Raw genomic sequence first — 25,723 nt, forward strand, 5'->3', positions numbered from 1 at the left:
ATCAGATAATAATGCTTTTGAGCAAGATGGATAGGAGTCAGAATTATCCTTTGTAACTCTTTATTCTACTGGGCTATAATGAAATACTGGATGTTTGTAGTTCAAACATGTTTTATAATGACTCAACTGAGGAAAATATTCTACACAGAAATTTTAGGGGAAAATCATGTTCATTGGATATATTTTTAGTGTTGAGTGGCAATATTTCACAATTTTCTAAATCTTGCCCTTCCTGACAATGATATTGTTCCTAGAAGGTAGCTCTATTTAAAGTAAAATGTCATATGATGTAAAAGAATCCTTGTCCATGTCAACACTCCGATAGCCAGGTTTTCCTGGTCTTAAAAATTTAATGGAGTTTTAATGTGGAAATAATAATACCAAAATTTCTTATTATTCTTGGTTGGTAAAAATGTAATGGACTGATATGTTTCAAAAGTGACAGAAGTCTGAGTTATCACACTGCATTTTATGAGGCAAAATAATGTAAGCTTTGAAAAATAATCTTGCCAGATACCTTGTGTCTTTTAAGATTCCAGAATAAGAGCCAGGTTCTCATGGTACTTATTTACTCTCCCTTGTAACTCATATGACAAATGTTCATGTCGTTGTTGGTTGTTTCAGGTAACCTCAAGTAATTACACATTCTGATAGCCAATAGAGACATAGTTACCTATCTATCTAAAAACATCTAGGAAAATATACATATAATTGAATATTATTATTATCATAGTGGATATAATTTAGACTTTTTCCCTTTGTCTATATACCTTCAGAGTTTTATAATTAATCTCTTTAAAATTTTATGTTTAAAAGAATTAGCATTCACATTTATTTAATATTATACAGATGGAAGCCTCTGAGATGTGACCATAAATTTATTCATGCATTTCGATCAGTATACCTATGGTTAACTTCATGTGCTTCTTAAATTTCAAATAAAACTAATTCTATTGCAATTTTTTGACATAATTATGGTTAATATTACATATTGCTTTGCCTTCTAAAACAGATGCTTGACATATACTGCTTCAGTAAGCATAAGCATAAGCTAACGATAAAGAATGGCATCATCAGACAGCAAAAGTAAAACAAAACAGAACTATTGGCAGTTTGTATTTGAGTGAACCATCTCTTTCCCCATTTCTCATGTTTGTTATCATGTCTTGGCGGGAGGGTCAGGCAGAATGTGATTGTGGAAACAGTGGAAAATAGACCTACTAGAGAATCATGCAAAATTACTATTGTACAGCAACTAAATTAGACCTTTTCCTGCCTCCTGGCCCTGTCCCTTCAAATATACATCTGATTATTCTGCAGTCGTTTACTAGGCACTACCAAGTACCTGTCCAACTCTTTGCGAACCCATGGACTGTAGCCTACCAGGCTCTGAGGAGCCTCTCAGTCCATGGAATTTTCCAGGCAACAGTACTGGAGTGGGTTGCCATTTCCTTCTCCAGGGGATCTTCCAAACCCAGGGAATCAAACCTGGGTCTCCTGCACTGCAGGCAGATGCTTTACCATCTGAGCCACCAGGGAAGCCTCCTTACTTACTTACTTACTTACCAAATACCCACTACTATGTCAAGCACCAAGGAATGTAAGAAAGTTAAGAATAATATAGAAAATAATAATACATAATTTCTTCAAGTAAAGAGATTGCAGCCTATATAGGAGCAACATGATTAACATATAATTATAATTATATATACACAATGTATATAACATATTATATATATATATATATATATATATATATATATATATAAAAGCATACATTACCATATGTAAAATAGATAGCCAATGAAAATTTGCTGTGTGACTCAGGGAACTCAAACCAGGGCTTGGTAACAACCTAGAGGGGTACAATGGGGAGGGGTGTGGGAGGGATGTTCAAGTGGGAGGGGACATAGGCAAACCTATGGCTGATTCATGTTGATGTTTGGTAGAAATCAACACAGTACTGTAAAGCAATTATCCTTCAATTAAAAATAAATAAATTTTAAAAAATGAATACATAACAACTCAATAAATGACTATCTTGGAAGTAATTTTTCCACGTAGACTCATTGAAAGTTAATGCATTGAATCGCCAATCCAGGTTTGATGCAGGATACAGGATGCTTGGGGCTGGTGCACTGGGATGACCCAGAGGGATGGTATGGAGAGGGAGGTGGGAGGGGGGTTCAGGATTGGGAACACGTGAATCTCATATTTTTAAAGACAATATTTTTAGAGCAGTTTTAGGTTTAAATTTGAGAGATAAGTATAGAGATTTCCTGTATACTCTATACTATCCTGATTTCTCCCCTACATCCTCACAAAAACAGACTCTCCCATTATCAATATAACTCAGCAGAATGGTACATTCATTACTAAGGATAAACCTACATCATTATAATCTGAAGTCTATACTTTACCTTAGAGTTCATTCTTGGTACTGTGCATTCTGTTGTTTTGGGCAAATGAATGACATACATGCACCATTATGATATTACACAGTATTTTCATTGCCTTAAAAATGCCATGATCTTCCTATTTGTCCCCATCCTCATCCCTGACAACCACTTATCTTTGCATTATTTCAGTGATTTGTCCTTTTTCAGAATGCCATATAGTTGGAATCACATAGTATTTAGGCTTCTCAGACTGGTTTCTTTCACTTAGTAATATGTATTAAAGTTCCTTCATGTCTTTTCATGACTTGCTAACTCATTTGTTTGTAGCACTAACTAATATTCCATTGCCTGGATGTACCACATTTTATTTTTTCCATTTACCTATTGAAGGACAACATGGCTGCTTCCATGAACCTAATTTTTAAGACAAGAATATTGATTCTGAAAGAGGGTAATATAGGCATATAACTAGTTATAGAAAAGTCCAATTTTAACATGCATCCCTTCAGATTCCTCATGCAGTATTTTTAAAATCATGATTTGGGACATAATTTTTCACATGAGAGGAACATTCTCCTTGCAATTTTCTCAGGTCTTTCTTGATGTTATATGTTACATCTTGACTATTATAAATATGCAGATTATCATAAAGAGGTTTTTTTTTTTTTTTTTTAACCAACCACTGTTAAACACAGATAACAGAATCATTGTAGTAGCTCTCTGGGCAACAGAACATGGCAATGTTTGAGGACTACTGTATAGAAGATTGGAGAATGTATTGCACACCTGATTCTCTGGCACGTATGGCATATACAAGCGAAAACCATCTACTTACAAGCCATGAGTGGCAGTCATCTTTTGGAAACCAATTACCTTTACAGAAGGTGATTTGGAATCAAGTTTAATATTTTCATTGTTGTTGTTGTTGAATTGCTAAGTCGTGTCAGACTGCAACCCCATGGACTGTATGTGCCAGGCTCCTCTGCCATCCACTATCTCCCAAAGTCTACTCAAATTCATGTCCATTGAGTTGGTGATACTATCTAACCATCTCATCCTCTGCTGTCCTCTTCTCCTTTTATCTTCAATCTTTCTCAGCATCAGGGTCTTTTCCAATGAGTTGGCTCTTCGCATTGGGATGGCCAAAGTATTGGAGCTTCAGCTTCAGCATCAGTCCTTCCAGTGAACATGCAGGGTTGATTTTCTTTAAGATTGACTGGTTTGATCTCTGTGTAGTCCAAGGGACATTCAGGAGTCTTCTTCAGAAGCACAATTGGAAAAATCAATTATTCAGTATTCAGCCTTCTTTATGGTCCAACTTTCAAATCTGTACCCCACTGTCAGGTTTGTTTATTTCTCTCACTCAGTTCTTATCTCACTGTAACTAAGATTTGGAACAACAGACTAAGTACAGCTCAAGCAGGCAAGATTTATCTGATCCTGTCTCCTCTTAGCAAGGATCTAAAACAACAAACTGGTTTACAGCTCAGTTACAGCTCAAGCAGACAGATCTTTTATTAAACAGACAGCAGATAGTACATTCCCAAGATGTGGGAGTGGGCTGACCCTGAAGGAGTGGTCACAATGCTTCTTGGCTTCCCTTTTTATATGCCCGGTCTCATTCTCTTGTTTCTGCCCTGTGCAAAATGCAAATAGTCATACACTCAAGGCTAATCAGAGAAAGGGGCATATCTAGGCACATGCAAAATAAGGCCTTTGCATATCCATCTAGATGGGCGTGGACTGAGAGTTTTGATTGACAGTTGCAAGTTACATAGCAATAGGCTCTATTGCACAGGTCTTTCCCATAATTCAGTCTGTTATAATCAGATGTATGTATGTACAGAATATTTACGAAGCTTTATTCTAGCTGCATAAGGTTACTTGAGGACACAGCTATACATCAAGTGTGCATGTGCCAAAGTTGGGGAAGCCCCAGTGGTTAGTTTGTATCCAGTGTGTGCCTAGGGTGCATGTGCAGGAGTTGGAAAAGTCTCTGGTTATTTTTGTAGTCTATCTGTGAGCTCTGCAGGGTGTGTCAGGTGGGGTTTAGAGATCAGTTTGCATCCTTTTCAGCTAGGCCCCCTCCTTGTCCATGCCTATCTTCCTACCTACCATGACTACTGGAAAGAATGTAACTTTGACTATACAGACTGTCTCCAAAGTGATTTCTCTGCTTTTTAATATACTGTCTAGGTTTGTCATAGCTTTCCTTCCAAGGAGCAACTGTCTTTTAATTTCATGGCTACAGTTAACTTCCTCAATGAATTTGGAGCCCAAGAAAATAAAATCTGTCACTACTTCAGTTTTTCTGCTTCTATTTGCCACAAAATGGTGGGACTGAATACTGTGATCTTAATTTTTTGAATGTTGAGTTTCAAGCCAGCTTTTTCACTGTCCTCTTTCACTCTGACCAAGTGTCTCTTTACTTCCTCATTAATTTCTGCCATTAGAGTTGTATCATCTGCATATCTGAGGTTGTTGATATTTCTCCAGGCAATCTTGATTCCAGCTTGTGATTCATCCAGACTGGCATTTCACAGATTGTACTCTGCAATCTGTTAAATAAGCAGGGTTACATATGGCTGACAATATACAGCCTTGTCATACTCCTTTCCCAATTTGGATCCACTCCATTGTTCCATGTCTAGTTCTAACTGTTGCTTCTTGACCCACATACAGGTTTCTCAGCAGACAGGCAAGGTGGTCTGGTGTTCCCATCTCATTAAGAATTTACCAGAGTTTGTTGTGATCCACACAGTCAAAAGCTTTAGCGTAGTCACTGAAACAGAAGTACAGGTTTTACTGGAGCTCCCTTACATTCTCCATGATCAAATGAATGTTGGCAGTTTGATCTGATTCCTCTGCCTCTAGAAAACCCAGCGTGTACATCTGGAAATTCTTGGTTCACATAGTGCTGAAGCCTAGCTTGAAGGAATTTGAGAAAAACCTTGCTAGTGTGTGAAATGAGCACAACTGTATGGTAGTTTCAACATTCTTTGACATTGTGTTTCTTTGAGATTGGAATGAAAACTGACCTTTTCCAGTCCTATGGCCACTGCTAAATTTTCTAAGTTTGCTGACATATAGAGTACAGCATGTTAACAGCATCATCATTTAGGCTTTTAAATAGCACTACTGGGCTTCCATCACCTCCATTATCTTTGTTCATAGTAATAACTCCTAAGGCCCACTTAACTTCACACTCCAGGGTGTCCAGCTCTAGGTGAGTGACCACACGATTGTGTTTATCCAGGTCATTGAGACATTTTTTTTTTTTGGTATAGATCTTCTGTGTATTCTTGCCACCTCTTCTTAATCTCTTCTACTTCTGTTAGATCCTTACTGTTTTGTCCTTTATCATGCCCATCCTTGCATGAAATGTTCCCAAGATATCTCTAATTTTCTTGAAGAGATCTCTAGTTTTTCTCACTCTATTATTTTCCTCTATTTCTTAGCATTGTTCATTTAAGAAGGCCTTCTTATCTCTCCTTGCTATTCTCTGGAACTCTGCATTCAGTTGAGTATATGTTTCCATTTCTCCCTTGTCTTTCACTTCTCTTCTTTCCTCAGCTATTTGTAAAGGCTCTTCAGACAATCATTTTGCCTTCTTACATTTCTTTTTCTTTGGAATGGTTTTCATCACTGCCTCCTGTAGAATGTTAGGAACTTCTGTCCATAGTTCTTCAGGCACTCTGTCTATCAGACCTAATCCCTTGAATCTATTCATCACCTCCACTGTGTAATCATAAGGGATTTGGTTTAGGTAATGCATGAATGGCCCAGTGGTTCTCCCTACTTTATTCAATTTAGGCCTGAATTTTACAATAAGGAGCTCATGGTCTTTGCATAGTCAACTCCAGGTCTTGTTTTAACTGACAATATAGAGCTTTTCCATCTTTAGCTGCAAACAATATAGTCAATCTGATTTCAGTGCTGACCTTCTGGTGATGTCCATGTGTAGAGTGGTCTATTGTGTTGTTGGATGAGGGTGTTTGCTGTGATTAGTGTTCTCTTGATAAAACCCTGTTACCTTTTGGCTTGCTTCATCTTGTAATCCAAGGACAAACTTACCTCTTTTCCAGATATCTCTTGACTTCCTACCTTTTCAATCCAATCCCATATGATGTAAATGACATCCTTTTTTGGTGTTAGTTCTAGAAGGTCTTGTAGGTCTTCAGAGAACCATTCAGTGTCAGCTTCTTTGACAGTAGTGGTTGGGGCATAGACTTGGATTACTGTCATGTTGAATGGTTTGCCTTGGAAAGGAACTGAAATTATTCTATCATTTTTAGATTGCAACCAAGTACTGCATTTCAGACTCTCTGTTGACTATGAGGGCTACTCCATTTCTTCTAAGGGATTCTTGCCCACAGCAGTAGATATGGTCATCTGAATTAAATTCACCCAATTCCCATCCATTTTAATTCACTGGTTCCTAAGATGTAAATGTTCATTTTCTCTGCTGGCTCAGTGATAAATAATCTACCTGTTAATGTGGGAGACACTGTTTCAATCCCTGGGTCAGGAAGATCCCCTAGATTAGGAAAAGTCAACCTACTTTAGTATTCTTGCCTAGGAAATCCCAGGACAGAAAAGGCTGGTTAGCAACAGTGAATGAGTCTGTATCACAAAAGAGTCAGACATGACTTAGTGTCTAAACAACAATATTCTTGTAGTAGCAATTTGATACCTTTTAATGAACACAAAATACATTTGAGTTTTCATTAGCTGCTACACAGGAGTTAGCACTTCAGCTCAATGTTAGACAAAGTTACATTTTTGTTTGAGGCTAAATTCCCATTTCTTCTATTTCTAAAGGAAAATGGATAGGAAGTTTTCCTCTTGAATTTGCCTTCTAGACATAAAATATTTTACTTTATCTAACTCTTAAGCATGTTGCTGGTTTTTCACACAGGCAAAAATAGCTTTCCAAAATGCAGCAGGAAGAAAAGTCTTATAGTTACAGTGAGCAGAACAAACCAAGTAGAGAAAATGAAATTACATAATAACCACTGATCACTTTTTCATATTAATATCCTCAGTGATAAGTCTATCTCTCCTAAACACATTCTGAGTTCATGAAATCCACATTTCAAAAATACATTTAGTAAATTGAATTTCCTTTTACTATGGAAGCTATCTTAAGGGAAACTTGATTTTTGTTATAAATTTGAACTTGGCTAGGTTGGTTTCTCTTTCTCTCCCATTAATTCTGTTAATGCTCTCTCCTTTCTATTAATTGGTGATACCTGCTGCAGTGCAGTACCAAATCATTTAAATGCATGTTGCACTTTGATTGATTACTGTTATTATTGATTTGCAAATTAAAAGTAAATTTAATTAATGAATCACTATTTTTTTTAGCTTTCTTCTAGGAATATGACTCTTGTGTGTGGCTGCATGTTTCTGTAAATTAAAGTTAAAATGGCTATATGTTATATTGTATATATTCTTGCTGGCACCATTGTTAGAGTAAAGGACGTTTTAAAATTGAAGTTAATTTTGCCTAAAATGCATGACTGTGGCTCAGATCATGAACTCCATATTGCAAAATTCAGACTCAAATTTGAAGAAAGTAGGGAAAACCACTGGGCCATTCAGTTCTGACTTAAATAAAATCCCCAATGATATACAGTGAAAGTGACAAATAGATTCAAGTTCTGATATAGAGAGTGCATGAATAACAATGGATGGAAGTTTGTAACATTGTACAAGAGGCGGTGATCAAAACCATCCCCAAGAAAAAGAAATGCAAAGAGGCAAAATGGTTGTCTGAGGAGGCATTACAAATAGCTGAGAAAAGAAAAGAGGTGAAAGACAAAGGGGAAGAGGAAAGATATACCTATTTTAATGCAGAGTTCCAAAGAATAACAAGGAGAGATAAGAAAACCTTTCTCAGTAATCAAAGAAATAGAGGAAAACAATAGAATGGGAAAGACTAATGATTGCTTCAAGAAAACTAGAGATACCAAGGGAGCATTTCATGCAAAGATGGGCACAATAAAGGACAGAAACGGTATGGTCCTAACAAAAGCAGAAGATAGAAGAGAGGGCAAGAATCCAAAGAACTGTGCAAAAAAGGTCTTAATGACCCAGATAACCTTGATGGTGTGATCACTCACCTAGAGCCAGACATCCTGGAGTGTGTAGTCAACTGGGTCTTAGGAAGCATCACTATGAACAAAGCTAGTGGAGGTGATGGAATTCCAGTAGAGATATTTCAATTCCTGAAAGATGATGCTGTGAAAGTGTTGCACTCAGTATGCCAGCAAATTTAGAAAACTCAGCAGTTGCCATAGGACTGGGAAGGTCAGTTTTCATTACAATCCCAAAGAAAGGCAATGCCAAAGAATGTTCATACTACTGTACAATTGCACTTATTTCACATGCCAGCAAAGCAATGCTGAAAATTCTCCAAGTGAGGCTTCAACAATACGTGAACTGAGAACTTCCATATGTACTAGTTGAATTTAGAAAAGGCAGAGGAACTGGAAATCAAATTGCCAACATCCGTTGGATCACAGAAAAAGCAAGATAATTCCAGAAAAACATTTACTTCTTCTCCATTGACTACTTAAAGCCTTTGACTGTGTGGATCACAAGAAACCGTTGGAAATTCTTCAAGAGATGGGAATGCCAGACCACCTTACCTGCCTCCCGAGAAATTTATATGCAGGTCAAGAAGCAACAGTTAGAACTGGACATGGAGAAATGGACTTGTTCAAAATTGGGAAAGAAGTATGTCAAGGCTGTATATTGTCACCCTGCTTATTTAACCTACATAGAGTACATCATGAGAAATGCTGGACTGGGTGAATCACATGCTGGATTCAAGATTTCCAGAAGAAATATCAGAAACCTCAGATATGAAGATGACACCACCCTTATGGCAGAAAGTGAAGGGGAACTAAAGAGCCTCTTAATGAAGGTGAAGGTGAAAGAGGAGATCGAAACAGCTGGCTTAAAACTCAACATTCATAAAACTAAGATCATGGCATCTGGTCCCATCACTTCATGGCAAATAGATCAATCAGTGACAGACTTTATTTTCTTGGGCTCCAGAATCACTGCAGATGGTGACTGCAGCCATGAAATTAAAACAACTTGCTCCTTTGAAGAAAAGCTATGGCAAACCTAAACAGCATATTGAAAAGCAGAGACATTGCTTTACTGACAAAAGTTCATTTAGTCAAAGGTATGTTTTTTCTGGTAGTTATATATGGATGTCAGAATTGGACGATATAGAAGGCTGAGCCCTGAAGAATTGATGCTTTCAAACTGTGTTGTTGAAGAAGACTCTCGAGAGTCTCTTGGAGTGCAAGATCAAACCAGTCAATCCTAAAGAAAATCAGTCCTGAATATTCGCTGAAAGTACTGATGTTGAAGCTGAAGCTCCAATACTTTGTCCACTTGATGCAAAGAGCTGACTCATTAGAAAAGACTGTGTTGCTGGGAAAGATTGAAGGCAGGAGGAGATGGGGGATGGCAGAGGATGAGATGTTTTTATGGCATCACCGACTCAATGGACATGAGTTTGAGCAAGCCCTGGAGTTGTTGAAGGACAGGGAAGCCTGTTGTGGTGCAGTCCATAGGATCATAAAGTGCCGGACATGACTGAGCAGCTGAACAACAAACAGCAACACGTATAACACAAAACTTAAATTCTTTCTTTGAGCAACTATGGGAGAAAATAATCACAAATTTTGCAGCATCCCAGAAGTTAATAATTTTTTTCTTCTTTTACATCCATGTTAATCTGTTTTTAATTTGTAAGAGGTCACTAACTTGCCCAATTATGTTTTCTCTTCCTCTGATAAAATATACATGGTATAAAGTCTACAATTTTAACAATTTTATGACTACTATTCAGTGGCATTTAGTACAGTCACACTGTTGTGCAACTATCACCAAAAATATTGACCACTCCACAAATTCACATTTTATCTTTGTGCAGGGGCCATGGTAGTTTTCTCTGTTTTGTCCTAATTTTAGTATATGAGCTATTGAAGCTGACACCCAAATATATTTTTAAAGTGTCAAGAATATCTATGAAATGAAATATAAAAAGTAAAATAAGTTGACTACTCCAACAGTTTTCAAGGTCATTCTGGTATATGAAGTGTTAGCTTTTAATTATTTCTGTAGCTTTTGGAAGTTGACTGATATCCGAGAGTCTATATTTCATAGACTAGTAGCTTGGTTTCTTATTTGGTGGGATGGTCTATACGAGAAAATCCTGCACTTGAGGATGGAAGGGCTGTGGAAGGAGCTCCTTCAACTTGTCTTGGGTCCCCAGCTTCCTGGGAATAGCTAATCTTTGCCCTAATGTCAGAAATTTGAGATGTTTTGTTACCATTAATCTATGTCTAATGCAACCCTCCCATAGACTTACAATGATATTTGCTGGATGTGTCAATTCTCGTTTGAAAATCAGACCAATTGGAGGTCAGGGCTGCAAGACCTTAGAAATTATCTTGACATGTCTACTCTATAATACTATATAAAAATGCTCAAGTAAAGTACCTAGGGACATGTATAACCTATAAGAACTTGTGTGTACCATTTGAAGAATTTTTATAGCTCAAATTTTCATGAAAAAGAAATGGTCTATTGAGAGGTACCAACAATATAATAATTGTCAGTGACTATGCTTAAAAACCTGGAACATTTCTAATTTAAAAAGATATCACCAAGGGCAAGTATAACCCAATGAGATAGTAGTTAATTGTATGTAAACTGTGAAAACTGAGATAGTAGTTAACATTATGTAAACTGAAAACTCCTAAATTTAAATTTATAACTATGTAAAAATTCCTGATATATTTATATAAATATATATTTCAAAAACAGAGAAATAGTGTCAAAATAGTTGAAGTTAAGCATGCATCCAAGTTAAAAAAAAATGTTTACAACAGTATTTCTCAAACTTCATTCTATGGATTAGTGGTGTCTTTTGAGTCTTTAATAGATACTCTGTAAAAACAAGTTCCATTATTGCAAAAGTTTAGAAAATAGTGTGTTCTCTACCTCTTTTGGAAAGTCACAATAAATACTAGCATATTATAAACTTTGAAAATATCTACATTAAGGAAACCTGGAGTCAGTGTACCTGAGTTTAAATACAACTTCAAGGCTTATTAGCTGTGAAGGTTAATTTTGACAGGTTTTTCATTTGACAGGTTTTTTCAGTTTCTGTAAATCAGTTTCCTCATCTGAAAAATGGAAATACTGATGCTACTTCCCTCTGAAGTGCTTTGTAAATATTAAATAAGTAAATATGTAAAGAACTTACAACTGTGTAGCATATGATAAGTGGTATATAAAATTTGTTGTTTCCAACTTAGTGTTAGCTCAATTGGTCATGAAACTCTCTCACCTTCCTAACTATCCTTGCTTTTTTCATCAATTTTCTTAACATTTCGTGAACAAGCAGGAAAATGGAAAATAAAATATACTGGTATAAGTTCAATATGATGTTTCTTTCTTGCTTTAATCTTTTAACATTAGATGTAATTGGAGCATTTGAAGAGATTATTAGAATCTCAAAGACATTTAAAATGTATTTTTATTCATTTTCATAATAGTATATAGGAAAATAAAATGTTGCTTGGCAACCTCAAATTTTGTTAGGCATTTCAGGCTACAGGATAGCAGTTTGCTCAAAGCAGAAGTCAGCCTTCTCCTAGGTTCCTGGTTTGGTTGCACTTTCTAATGAGCAATGCTGTTTTCCCTCCCAACCCTTACTAATTATCATTTTCCTATCTCTGGCCCCATTCTAAATGGCAAATTCACTGCCTTATTGTGCATTCTCCAATCTGCTGTTTTTGTAGAATAAGCTGAACTTTAACAAAGATTGAGTGTATCTTCTCTTCATATCTATCTGTGGCTTAACAAAGTGTACAAACTAGAGTTGGACTATAAAGAAAGCTGAGTGCTGAAGAATTGATGCTTTTGAACTGTGGTGTTGGAGAAGACTCTTGACAGTCCCTTGGACTACAAGGAAATCCAACCAGTCCATCCTAAAGGAAATCAGTCCTGAATGTACATTGGAAGGACTGATGTTGAAGCTGAAACTCCAATACTTTGGCCACCTGATGTGAAGAGCTGACTCATTTGAAAAGACGCTGATGCTGAGAAAGATTAAGGGCAGAAGGAGAAGGGGATGACAAAGGGTGAGGTGGTTGGATGGCGTCACCGACTCAATGGACATGTGTTTGAGTAAACTCTGGGAGTTGGTGACGGACAGGGAAGCATGTCGCCCTGCAGTCCATGCAGTCACAAAGAATCAGTCACGACTGAGTAACTGAACTGAACTGAACAAACAGTTCATGCCAATATAGCAGATTTCCAGTCTCACATCATTTGATGGCTTTGGTGATGTCTAGCCCACATACAGCTGCAAATGTTTTACAAACTCTGCATATACCTATGTTTGACTGCCTTTCCCTCTTAGCCATGGTGCTGAGCTGAGTAGTTTTAAATTTTGTATCTATCCCTGAGTGGTGATTCCTAAGAATCACTGTAATATTTGCTCCTCACTTAAGTGGTCTGTAACTACTTGCATGTGGCTTCTCTGATCTTTCATTCTATTCTTATATTTGTATGGCTTTCCTGTTAGTTGAGTTCTGAATCTTTTGGAGTCCAAATGTTTTTCCAAATAACAGAGTTCAGAGCATAAGCATTTCCTGAAAATTAGTCTGAATACTACCTCTGAAAAGGCTTACATCTACCCAGTTGATTTATAGGGAATTTCAAAATTGTTTCCATTAGATTCAATGTGATATACCACATTAACATTTCATATCGCCAGATGTTTCATTATTCATATTTTAGTACATCATACTTAACCCAAAGTAGCTTTGAATGTAAACAATAAACAAGCCAACATGCAGTACTTGACAGTAGAGAGACATAATGAGGGAGATATAAACTGTTTTTCATTTTTGGAGTGATATTATTAATGCAACACCATTAATTTAATTAAATGTTATTTTAATAATAAAACCATATTGCAATAAACTGACCCATTTCATTTCAGTAATTGCAAACCTCAAGATTTGATTACTCATAGTTCTCCTTTAATTAATTTACTTATTCACAGTTTTGACAGAAAAGCTTTCAAACGTATGAAGAGATGGGCACAGTTCATCCAAATAGGAAACTATAAAATTGCCTCAAGATACTTGATTTCTTATCGTAGCCCTACTGTCTATTTTGTATTGTCTCTCACTTATCCCCTTTAGGATCCAGTTCTTCATTTGTAAGATGGAGAGGTTGGTTTAGATATTCATTAAAGTTCTTGTTACTCTTAAGAACTTTCTACACTACTCTAAATCTGAAGCTGGAGTTTGAATATCTGAATACTTATAATAATAATACTCACACACAAGGGGCACATGTTCATGCACATGAATTTATGATATTTGGGGTATTTTCATATTGTTATGTTGAATTGTAGATTAGGGAGTGAGTGTAAATGATTATAAGGGCTGTTTTTATGACTTGGTCAATAATTATACTGACTAGCCATGAGCCAGTTATGAAAGTAGGTGAACAAGTATGAAAGGTGCTATGGTTATAGGAGTAAATGCACAAGTATTAGACAATGCAGAAGGTGAATATTTCCCCAGTATCAATGAGTCTCTGCCTTTCCAAATCATTATCAATCAGCTAAATCTATGTAATTTAAACATAATGTAAAAGTTACCACTTTCAAATTCAGTTACTGAAGACAACTTTTATGCTTCTAGATGTTTATGTAGATATTTACCTATAATTATAGCACTTTCATTTTTGAAGGCATCTTTCATTCTTATTCCAGTTCCAGTTCAGTCTCTCAGTTGTTTCCCACTCTTTGTGATACCATGGACTGCAGCATATTAGGCTTTCCTGTCCATCATCAACTCCCAGAGCTTGCTTAAACTCATGTCCATCCAGTTGGTGATGCCATCCAACCATCTCATCCTCTATTGTCCTCCATCTCCTCCTACCTTCAATCTTCCCTAGCATCAGTCTTTACTAATGAGTCGGCTCTTCCAATCAGGTGGCCAAAGTACTGCAGTTTCAGCTTCAGTATCAGTCCTTCCAGTGAATATTCAGGACTGGTTTCCTTTAGGATTGATTAATTTGATCTCTTTGCAGTCCAAGGGATGCTCAAGAGTCTTCTCCAACACCACAGTTCAAAAGCATCAATTCTTTGGCGCTCAGCTTTCTTTATACTCCAACTCTCACACCCATACATGACTACTGGAAAAACCATAGCTTTGACTAGATGGACCTTTGTCAGCAAAGTAATGTCTCTGCTTTTTAATATGCTATCTAGGTTGGTCATAGCTTTTCTTCCAAAGGACAAGTGTCTTTTAATTTCATGGCTGCAGTCACCATCTACAGTGATTTTGACACCCTCCAAAATAAAGTCTTTTTATTTAAAAAAAAATAAAGTGTTTCCATTGCTTCCCATCTGTTTTCCATGAAGTGATCAGACCAGATGCCATGATCTTTGTTTTTTGAATGTTGAGTTTTTTTTTTTCTTTTTTTAAACTTTTTATTTGTTTTTAATTGAGGGATAATTGTTTTACAATATGGTACTCGTTTCTTCCATACATCAACATGAATCAGCCGTATGTATGCATATGTCCCCTCCCTCTTGAACCTCCCTCCCACCTCCCATCCCATCCCACCCCTCTAGGTTGTCACCAAGCACCAGTTTGAGCTCCCTGAGTCATACAGCAAATGCCCTCAGGCTGTCTAGTTTACATATGGTGCTGTGTGTGTTTCTTTCTTTTTTTTTTTTTTATTTATTTTTTTTTTATTTTTAAAATTAAAAAAATTTCAGGTATACACGTGCTCCCCATCCTGAACCCTCCTCCCTCCCCCCTCCCCATACCATCCCCCTGGGCCGTCCCAGCGCACCAGCCCCAAGCATCCAGCATTGTGCACTGAACCTGGACTTGAATGTTGAGTTTTAAGCCAGCTTTTTCACTCTCCTCTTTCTCTTTCAATGAGAGGCTCTTTAGCTCTTCTTTGCTTTCTGCCATAAGGGTGGTGTCATCTGTGTATCTGAGGTTTTTGATATTTCTCCTGGAAATCTTGATTCCCACTTGTGCTTCATCCAGCCCAGCATTTTGCATGATGTACTCTGCATATAAGTTAAATAAGCAAAGTAACAATATACAGTCTTGAAGTACTCTTTTCCCAATTTGGAACCAGTCTGTTGTTCAATGTCCAGTTCTAACTGTTGTTTCTTGACCTGCATACAAATTTCTCAGGAAGGAGGTAAGGTAGTCTGGCATTCCCATCTCTTATAGAATTTTCCACAGTTTGTGGTGATCTACATAGGCAAAGGCTTTGGAGTAATTAATAAAGCAGAGTAGATGTTTTTCTGGTATTCTTTTGCCTTTTTGATGATCCAACGGATATTGGCAATTTGATATCTGGTTCATCTGCCTTTTCTACGTCCAGCTTGAATATCTGAAAATTTATGGTTTACCTACTGTTGAAGCCTGGCTTGGAGAATTTGGAGCATTACTTTGCTAGCATGTGAGATGAGTGCAATTGATCAGTAGTTTGAACATTCTTTGGCATTGGAATGAGAACTGACCTTTTCCAGTCCTGAGGCCACTGCCGAGTTTTCCAAATTTGCTGACACATTCAGTTCTGCACTTTAACAACATCATCTTTTAGGATTTGAAATAGCTCAACTGGAATTCCATCACCTCCACTAAGTTTGTTTATAGTGCTAAGGCCCACTTGACTTCTCATTCCAGAATGTCTGGCTCTAGGTGAGTGAACACGCCATTGTGCTTATCTGGGTCATGAAGATCTTTTCTGTATAGTTTTTATGTGTATTCTTGCCACCTCTTCTTAATATCTTCAGCTTCTATTAGGTCCATCCAATTTCTGTCCTTTATTGTGCCCATCTTTGCATGAAATGTTCCCTTGGTATCTCTAATTTTCTTGACGAGATCTCTAGTCTTCCCCATTCCATTCTTTTCCTCTATTCTTTTGCATAGATAACTGAGGAGGGATTTCTTAGCTCTCCTTGCTATTCTTTGGAACTCTGCATTCAAATGGGTATATCTTTCCTTTTATCCTTTGCCTTTCGCTTCTCTTCTTTTCTCAGCTATTTGTAAGGCCTCCTCAGACAACAATTTTGCCTTTCTTTTTTTTTTTTTTTCATTGATTTTTCCCCCTAATTTTATTTTATTTTTAAACTTTACATAATTGTATTAGTTTTGCCAAATATCAAAATGAATCCGCCACAGGTATTCATGTGTTCCCCATCCTGAACCCTCCTCCCTCCTCCCTCCCCATACCATCCCTCTGGGTCGTCCCAGTGCACTAGCCCCAAGCATCCAGTATCGTGTATTGAACCTGGACTGGCAACTCGTTTCTTACATGATATTTTACATGTTTCAATGCCATTCTCCCAAATCTTCCCACCCTCTCCCTCTCCCACAGAGTCCATAAGACTGTTCTATACATCAGTGTCTCTTTTGCTGTCTCGTACACCGGGTTATTGTTACCATCTTTCTAAATTCCATATATATGTGTTAGTATACTGTATTTATGTTTTTCCTTCTGGCTTACTTCACTCTGTATAATAGGCTCCAATTTCATCCACCTCATTAGAACTGATTCAAATGTATTCTTTTTAATGGCTGAGTAATACTCCATTGTGTATATGTACCACAGCTTGCTTATCCATTCATCTGCTGATGGGCATCGAGGTTGCTTCCATGTCCTGGCTATTATAAACAGTGCTGCGATGAACATTGGGGTACACGTGTCTCTTTCCCTTCTGGTTTCCTCAGTGTGTATGCCCAGCAGTGGGATTGCTGGATCATAAGGCAGTTCTATTTCCAGTTTTTGAAGGAATCTCCACACTGTTCTCCATAGTGGCTGTACTAGTTTGCATTCCCACCAACAGTGTAAGAGGGTTCCCTTTTCTCCACACCCTCTCCAGCATTTATTATTTGTAGACTTTTGGATGGCAGCCATTCTGACTGGTGTGAAATGGTATCTCATAGTGGTTTTGATTTGCATTTCTCTGATAATGAGTGATGTTGAGCATCTTTTCATGTGTTTGTTAGCCATCTGTATGTCTTCTTTGGAGAAATGTCTATTTAGTTCTTTGGCCCATTTTTTGATTGGGTCGTTTATTTTTCTGGAGTTGAGCTGTAGGAGTTGCTTGTATATTTTTGAGATTAGTTGTTTGTCGGTTGCTTCATTTGCTATTATTTTCTCCCATTCTGAAGGCTGTCTTTTCACCTTGCTAATAGTTTCCCTTGTTGTGCACAAGCTTTTAAGGTTAATTAGGTCCCATTTGTTTATTTTTGCTTTTATTTCCAATATTATGGGAGGTGGGTCATAGAGGATCCTGCTGTGATGTATGTCGGAGAGTGTTTTGCCTATGTTCTCCTCTAGGAGTTTTATAGTTTATGGTCTTACGTTTAGATATTTAATCCATTTTGAGTTTATTTTTGTGTATGGTGTTAGAAAGTGGTCTAGTTTCATCCTTTTACAAGTGGTTGACCAGATTTCCCAGCACCACTTGTTAAAGAGATTGTCTTTAATCCATTGTATATTCTTGCCTCCTTTGTCAAAGATAAGGTGTCCATATGTGCGTGGATTTATCTCTGGACTTTCCATTTGGCCTTTCTTTTTGCATTTCTTTTTCTTTGGGATGGTCTTGAGCACTACCTCCTATACAACATCATGAACCTCCATCCATAGTTCTTCAGGCACTCTGTCTATCAGATCTAATCCCTTGAATCTATTTGTCACTTCCATTGTATAATCATAAGGGATATGATTTAGGTCATAACTGGATGGTCTAGTGGTTTTCCCTACTTTCTTCAACTTAAGGCTGAATTATGCAATAAGAAATTCATGATCTGAGCCACAGTCAGCTCCCAGTCTTGTTTCTGATGAGTATAGAGCTTCTCCATCTTTGGCTGCAAGAATATAATCAGTCTGATTTTGGTATTGACTATCTGGTGATGTCAATATGTAGAATATTCTCTTGTGTTGTTGGAAGAGGGTGTTTGCCATGACCACCGTGTTCTCTTGGGAAGACTCTGTTAGCCTTTGCCCTACTTCACTGTGTACTCTGAGGCCAAACTTGCCTGTTACTCTGGGCATCTCTTGACTTCCTACTTTTGCATTCCAGTCCCCTATGATGAAAAGGACATCTTTCTTGGGTGTTAGTTCTGTAAGTTCTGAGTTGCCCATCAGAATGGACTGGTTGGATCTCCTTGCAGTCCAAGGGACTCTCAAGAGTCTTCTCCAACACCACAGTTCAAAAGCATCAATTCTTAGGCGCTCAGCCTTCTTCACAGTCCAACTTTCACATCCACACATGACCACAGGAAAAACCATAGCCTTCTAGACGGACCTTTGTTGGAAAAGTAATGTCTCTGCTTTTGAATATGCTATCTAGGCCGGTCATAACTTTCCTTCCAAGGAGTAAGCGTCTTTTAAATTCATGGCTGCAGTCACCATCTGAAGTGGTTTTGGAGCCCCCAGAAATAAAGCCTGACACTGTTTCCACTGTTTCCCCATCTATTTCCCATGAAGTGATGGGACCAGATGCCATAATCTTTGTTTTCTGAATGCTGAGCTTTAAGCCAACATTTTCACTCTCCCCTTTCACTTTCATCAAGAGGCTTTTTAGTTCCTCTTCACTTTCTGCCTTAAGGGTGGTGTCATCTGCATATCTGAGGTTATTGATATTTCTCCTGGCAATCTTGATTCCAGCTTGTGTTTCTTCCAGTCCAGCGTTTCTCATGATGTACTCTGCATATAAGTTAAATAAACAGGGTGACAATATACAGCCTTGACGTACTCCTTTTCCTATTTGGAACCAGTGTGTTGTTCCATGTCCAGTTCTCACTGTTGCTTCCTGACCTGCATACAGATTTCTCAAGAGGCAGGTCAGGTGGTCTCGTATTCCTATCACTTTCAGAATTTTCCACAGTTTATTGTGATCCACACAGTCAAAGGCTTTGGCATAGTCAATAAAGCAGAAATAGATCTTTTTCTGGAACTCTCTTGCTTTTTCCATGATCCAGCGGATGTTGGCAATTTGATCTCTGGTTCCTCTTCCTTTTCTAAAACCTGCTTGAACATCAGGAAGTTCACGGTTCACGTACTGCTGAAGCCTGGCTTGGAGAATTTTGAGCATTACTTTATTAGCGTGTGAGATGAGTGCAACTGTGCGGTAGTTAGAGCATTCTTTGGCATTGCCTTTCTTTGGGATTGGAATGAAAACTGACCTTTTCCAGTCCTGTGGCCACTGCTGAGTTTTCCAAATTTGCTGACATATTGAGTGCATCATTTTCACAGCATGTTCTATTTCAGGGCTATTTTTTGAGAACTTGGTGTCTGGAACTAATTGTCTGTTCTAAATCCATCTGAGCCATATCTTGAGGTTAAAAATTTAATTGATCAGTTGAATGAGAAGAGAAATTGCTAATGAAATACCAAATAAACTATAACATCTTTTCCACTGCTTTTCATGTGTTTCTGGTTTTCCCTGAAGATAGATATTCAAATGATGTACTGAAGATTCAACAAGTAGGGTTTAAGACTTTGTTTAAGGCTAAAGTCACTGTAATATGAACCATGAGGCAATACAAAATATGTGTTAGAGTTTAGGTCTCTAAACCTCAAATAAATTGTAAGGAAGTATAAAATACAATATGAGACTGTGGTGTGACGAGGGGATCATATCCCTTTAGAGATTTTCATTAATTCATATTTGAACAACTTTAGTACTTAAATATATCTAGATCACATCAGGAAACTTGAGTTTTGCTCCATGTTTCCCCCTAAATAACTTATCTATGACACATCACGGTGAGACAGTTTCCTCATCTTCAAAATGAAGAGACTGAACCAGATGGCTCTTAAATGTCTTTGTAGTGCTATTATACCATGATTCTTCACCACCTTATTACTTTCTGAATTTACTGTTTTTTTTTTTTTTTTTTTTCTGCAGTGACATACAGATAACATTTTCTTGAACAAATGAATTGATACTGGAACTTACCATCTTTTAAGAAAAAAAAAATAGTAGGGGAATCTTGTTCATTAATTCTTAGTGTCATTGTATTAGATATACATTTACCTTATCTGTCTATAAGATATTATGTCAACTTTTATTTTTCATATCATAAGAATCCATATATTGTACACAAAAATCCACTATTTATACTACCGATAATGAAACAACCAGTAATTCAATAAGTACTATAGTTAAGATCCAGTTCTGAGTTGGTAGTCAGGAGATCAGATATAAATTTTGGAAACTTTTCCTGATACATTTTTAGTTTTGAAGCACTCAGTCCTGGCAGTTCTAAGCAGGATCCCTTTGTTTAAATCATTGTCATCATATTTTCTGTTCATAGTAACCCTTGGATGTTGGATAGGCCAGTTTGAGTAATTGGGATTCAGCAATGATAAATATGGCAAGAAAATCTCTAGGACTATCTAGAAAATGCACAAACGTGTACCATCATTTCAGAGATTAAAGCAATTTTCTTTCAGATCTTTTGCTTGCCATGATTCATAGACAAGCTAATGTGGAGAAAAGTTTGCTTTATCTTGCATTTTCCATGTACTACAAAAAGTGCAGAGTGACAAAATAAGAGCTCATTGATGCCACTAAACATAGACAGATGTTCCAGGCTGTATTTACTTCCCCTTATACCTTTGATAAGAATTCACATGTCCTTTATAATATGTATTTATAATAATAGTAGCTATATTTTCTTTTTGCAACAATCAATACATGTGTTATTTGATTTGCATTTGCAGGGGAGAATGGGTTTGACTGAATTCTAAAATATTGTTTTAAATTGGCAAGAACTTTTTTTTCTTTTTGGCTCATGGCACCAGTGTACCAGTAGATGGTTAGGGATTTTGATAATATCTATAAATAATTTAGGCACTTCCCTGGTGGTTCAGTTTTTTAAGAATGTGACTTGGAATGCAGGGGACGTGGATTCTGGATTTGTTCCCTGGTCTGGGAGCTAAGATCCCACCTGCTGCAGAGCAACTGAGCTTGCACACCCCAACTACTGGGCATTCACTCTACAGCCTGTGAGCCACAGCTACTGAAGCCCATAGGCTTTAGAGCCTGTGCTTCTCAATAAGAAGTAGCACCTGCTTGCTTCACCTAGAGAAAGCCTTGTGTGTAGCAACAAAGACCCAGTGCCACCAAAACTAAATAAATTAATTAATATAAAATAAAAAATAATGTAGTTGAATTCACTAGATATTTTGGAAAGCATTGGTGAAGTATGGATTGATCTATTTTTAGTACCTATTTCCTGATATATTTCTATGGTTTAGCCTGATACAGACTTCATAGGAGGAAAAATTTCAAACCTGAGTATTCATATTATATCTTGGGAGTTGGTGATGGACAGGGAGGCCTGACGTGCTGCGATTCATGGGGTCGCAAAGAGTCGGACACGACTGAGCGACTGAACTGAACTGAACTGTTTACATAGAGTTAAAAAAATTGCCGTATATATATTATAGTAAGTAGTTGTTGATTATTTTAAATCTAGCAGTATGTACATGTCAATCTCAAGCTTCCAGTCTATCTCCTTGCCCCTACATTTCTCCCTGGTAATCATAAATTCATTCTCTAAGCCTGTGAGTTTGTTTTTGTTTTGTAGAGAAATTCATTTGTATCTTTCTTATTTTAGATTCCACATGTAAGTGATATCATAACATTTGTCTTTGTCTCCCTGACTTGCTTAGTATGATGGTCTCCAGATCCATTCATGTTGCTACAGATGGAATTATTTCATTCTTTTGTTTATGTCTGAGTAATATTCTGTTTTATTTATGTATCACATTTTCTTTATCCATTCATCTGTAGAAGGGCATATATCTTACTTCCCTGTATTGGCTACTGTAAACAGTGCTTTGGTGAATATTAGAGTGTATGCATAATTTCAAATAAAGTTTTTCTCTGAATATATGCCTGAGAGTGGGATTGCTCTATCATATGATAGTTCTATTTTTAGTTTTTTAAGGAATCTCCAGACTGTTCTCCATAGTGACTATACCAATTTACATTCCCACAAACAGTATAGGAGAATTCCCTTTTCTCCACACCATCTCCAGCATTTATTGTTTGTAGATTTTTTAATGATGTCCATTCTGACAGGTGTGAAGTAATAGCTCATGGTGGTTTTGATTTTAATTCTTTTAATTAGCAATTTTTAACATCTTTTCGTGTGCCTCTTGGCCACCTGTATGTCTTCTTTGGAGAAATGTCTATATTTAGTCCTTCTGCAAATTTTTTGATTAGGTTTTTTGTTTTACTGATATTGAGACACCTGATCTGTTTGTAAATTTTGAAGATAAATCCATTTTCACTTGCATCATTTGCAAATATCTTCTTCCTTTCTGTGGGTGGTCTTTTCATCTTGTTTGTAGTTTCTTTTGCTGTGAAAAAGCTTTTTAATTAGGCCCCATTTGTTTATTTTTCTTCTTATTTTCATTACTCCAGCAGATGAATCATAAAGGATATTGCCATGATTTATATCAAAGAGAGTCTTCTTTCTATGTTTTCCTCTAAGAGTTTTATAGTATCCAAATTTACACTAGGGTCTTTAATCCATTTTTTTAAGCTTATTTTTTGTGAGTGATGTTAAAGAGCATTCTATTTTCATTTTTTTTTTTTTACATGTAGCTATCCAGTTTTCCCAGTACCATTTATTGAAGAGACTGTCTTTTCTCCACTATATAGTTTTACCTCCAGTGTTTTAGATTAATTGATCATAGATTTGTGGGTTCATTTCTGGGCTTGCTTTCTTGTTCCATTAATCTATATTTCTGTTTTTGTGCCAATACCATACCGTTTTGATGACTATGGCTTTGTAGTATACTCTGAAGTCAGGGAGACTGATTCCTCCAGCTCTCTTTTTTCTTTCTCAGGTTTGTGCTATTTGGGTTCGTTTGTATCTCCATAGATATTTTAAGATTTTTTTGCTCTAGTTCTGTGAAAAATACAATTGGTGATTTGATGGTGACTGCATTGAATCTGTAGATTGTCTTAGGTACTGTAAGCATTTTAACAATATTGATTCTTTCAATCCAAGAATACGGTATATTTTTATCCATCTGTTTATGTTGGTTTCAATTTCTTTAATCAGCATCATCATTTTCAGAGAACAGGTCTTTTGTCTCCTTAAGTATGTCTATTCCTAAACACTTTATTATTTTTGATGCAATGGTACATGGTGTTGTTTCTTTAATTTCTCTTTGTGACTTTTCATTGTTAGTGTATAGAAATGCAACATATTTCTCTGTATTAATTTTGCCTCTTAACCAAATTCATTGTTGAGCACTAGTATTTTTCTGGTAGCATCTATAAGATTTTCTTTGTCATTTGCAAACAGTGACAGTTTTACCTCTTCTCCAATTTGGAGTCCTTCTCTTTGGCTTCTCTGATTGTCTTAGCTAGAATATTGAAAACTATCTAGGAATCAGTGAACTAAAATAGACTGAAATGGGTGAATTTAACTCAGATGACCATTATATCTACTACTGTGGGCAGGAATCCCTTAGAAGAAATGAAGTAGCCATCATGGTCAACAAGAGAGTCTAAAATGCAGTACTTGGATGCAGTCTTAAAAACGACAGAATGATCTCTGTTCATTTCCAAGGCAAACCATTCAATATCACGGTAATCCAAGGCTATGCCCCAACCAGTAATGCTGAAGAACCTGAAGTTGAATGGTTCTATGAAGATATACAAGGCCTTTTAGAACTAATACCCAAAAAAGATGTCTTTTCATTACAGGGGACCAGAATGCAAAAGTAGGAAGTCAAGAAACACCTGGGGTAACAGGCAAATTTGGCCTTGGAGTACAGAATGAAGCAGGGCAAAGGCTAATAGACTTTTGCCAAGAGAACACACTGGTCGTAACAAACACCCTCTTCCAACAACAGAAGAGAAGATTCGACACATGGATATCACCAGATGGTCAACACCAAAATCAGATTATATTCTTTGCAGCTAAAGATGGAGAAGCTCTATACTGTTAGCAAAAACAACACCAGGAGCTAACTGTGGCCCAGATAATGAACTCTTTATTGCTAAATTCAGACTTAAATTGAAGAAAGTGGTTCCAGAAAACCACTAGACCATTCAGGTATGACCTAAATCAAATCCCTTATGATTATACAGTGGAAGTGAGAAATAGATATAAGGGACTAGATATGATAGATAGAATGCCTGATGAACTATGGATGGAGGTTCATGACATTGTCCAGGAGAAAGGGATCAAGACTATCCCCATGGAAAAGAAATGCAAAAAAGCAAAATGGCTGTCTGAGGAGGTCTTACAAATAGCTGTGAAAAGAAGCAAAATGAAAAGCAAAAGAGAGAAGGAAAGATATAAACATCTGAATGCAGAGTTCCAAAAAATAGCAAAGAAAGATAAGAAAGCTTTCCTCAGCAATCAGTGCAAAGAAATAGAGGAAAAAATCAGAATGTGATAGACTAGAGATCTCTACAAGAAAATTAGAGATACCAAGGGAATATTTCATGTAAAGATGAGCTCAATAAAGGACAGAAATTGTATGGACCTAACAGAAGCAGAAGACATTAAGAAGAGGTGGCAAGAATACACAGAAGAACTGTACAAAAAAGAGCTTCATGACCCAGATAATCATGATTGTGTGATCACTCACCTAGAGCCAGCCATCCTGGAATGTGAAGTCAAGTGGGCCTTAGAAAGCATCACTACGAACAAAGCTAATGGAGGTGATGGAATTCCAGTTGAGCTATTTCAAATTCTAAAAGATGATGCTGTGAAAGTGCTGCACTCAATATGCCAGCAAATTTGGAAAACTCAGCAGTGGCCACAGGACTGGAAAAGGTCAGTTTTCATTTCAATCCCAAAGAAAGGCGATGCCAAAGAATGCTCAAACTACAGCACAATTGCACTCATCTCACATGCTAGTAAAGTAATACTCAAAATTCTCCAAGCCAGGCTTCAGCAGTATGTGAACCATGAACTTCCAGATGTTCAAGCTGGTTTTAGAAAAGGCAGAGGAACCAGAGATCAAATTGCCAACATCCGCTGGATCATCACAAAAGCAAGAGAGTTCCAGAAAAACATCTATTTCTGCTTTATTGACTATGCCAAAGCCTTTGACTATGTGGATCACAGTAAACTGTGGAAAATTCTGAAAGAGATGGGAATACCAGACCACCTGAACTGCCTCTTGAGAAAGCTATATGCAGGTCAGGAAGCAACAGTTAGAACTGGACATGGAAAAACAGACTGGTT

General features: G+C 37.0%; 1 protein-coding gene and 1 non-coding gene across 2 annotated transcripts in view; one reads left to right on the forward strand and one right to left on the reverse strand.

Annotated features, from left to right (window-relative positions):
• DACH2 (dachshund family transcription factor 2) overlaps nt 1–25,723 on the forward strand; it is an 856,348-nt gene that overhangs the window by 501,369 nt on the left and 329,256 nt on the right. The gene's annotated exons all lie outside the window — the stretch shown is intronic.
• LOC113888262 lies at nt 10,312–10,414 on the reverse strand. Its single transcript, XR_003509900.1, has one exon. It is a non-coding gene; the product is annotated as a U6 spliceosomal RNA (small nuclear RNA).

The sequence above is a fragment of the Bos indicus x Bos taurus genome, chromosome X (assembly GCF_003369695.1).
Source record: "Bos indicus x Bos taurus breed Angus x Brahman F1 hybrid chromosome X, Bos_hybrid_MaternalHap_v2.0, whole genome shotgun sequence".
Lineage (NCBI taxonomy): Eukaryota > Metazoa > Chordata > Mammalia > Artiodactyla > Bovidae > Bos > Bos indicus x Bos taurus.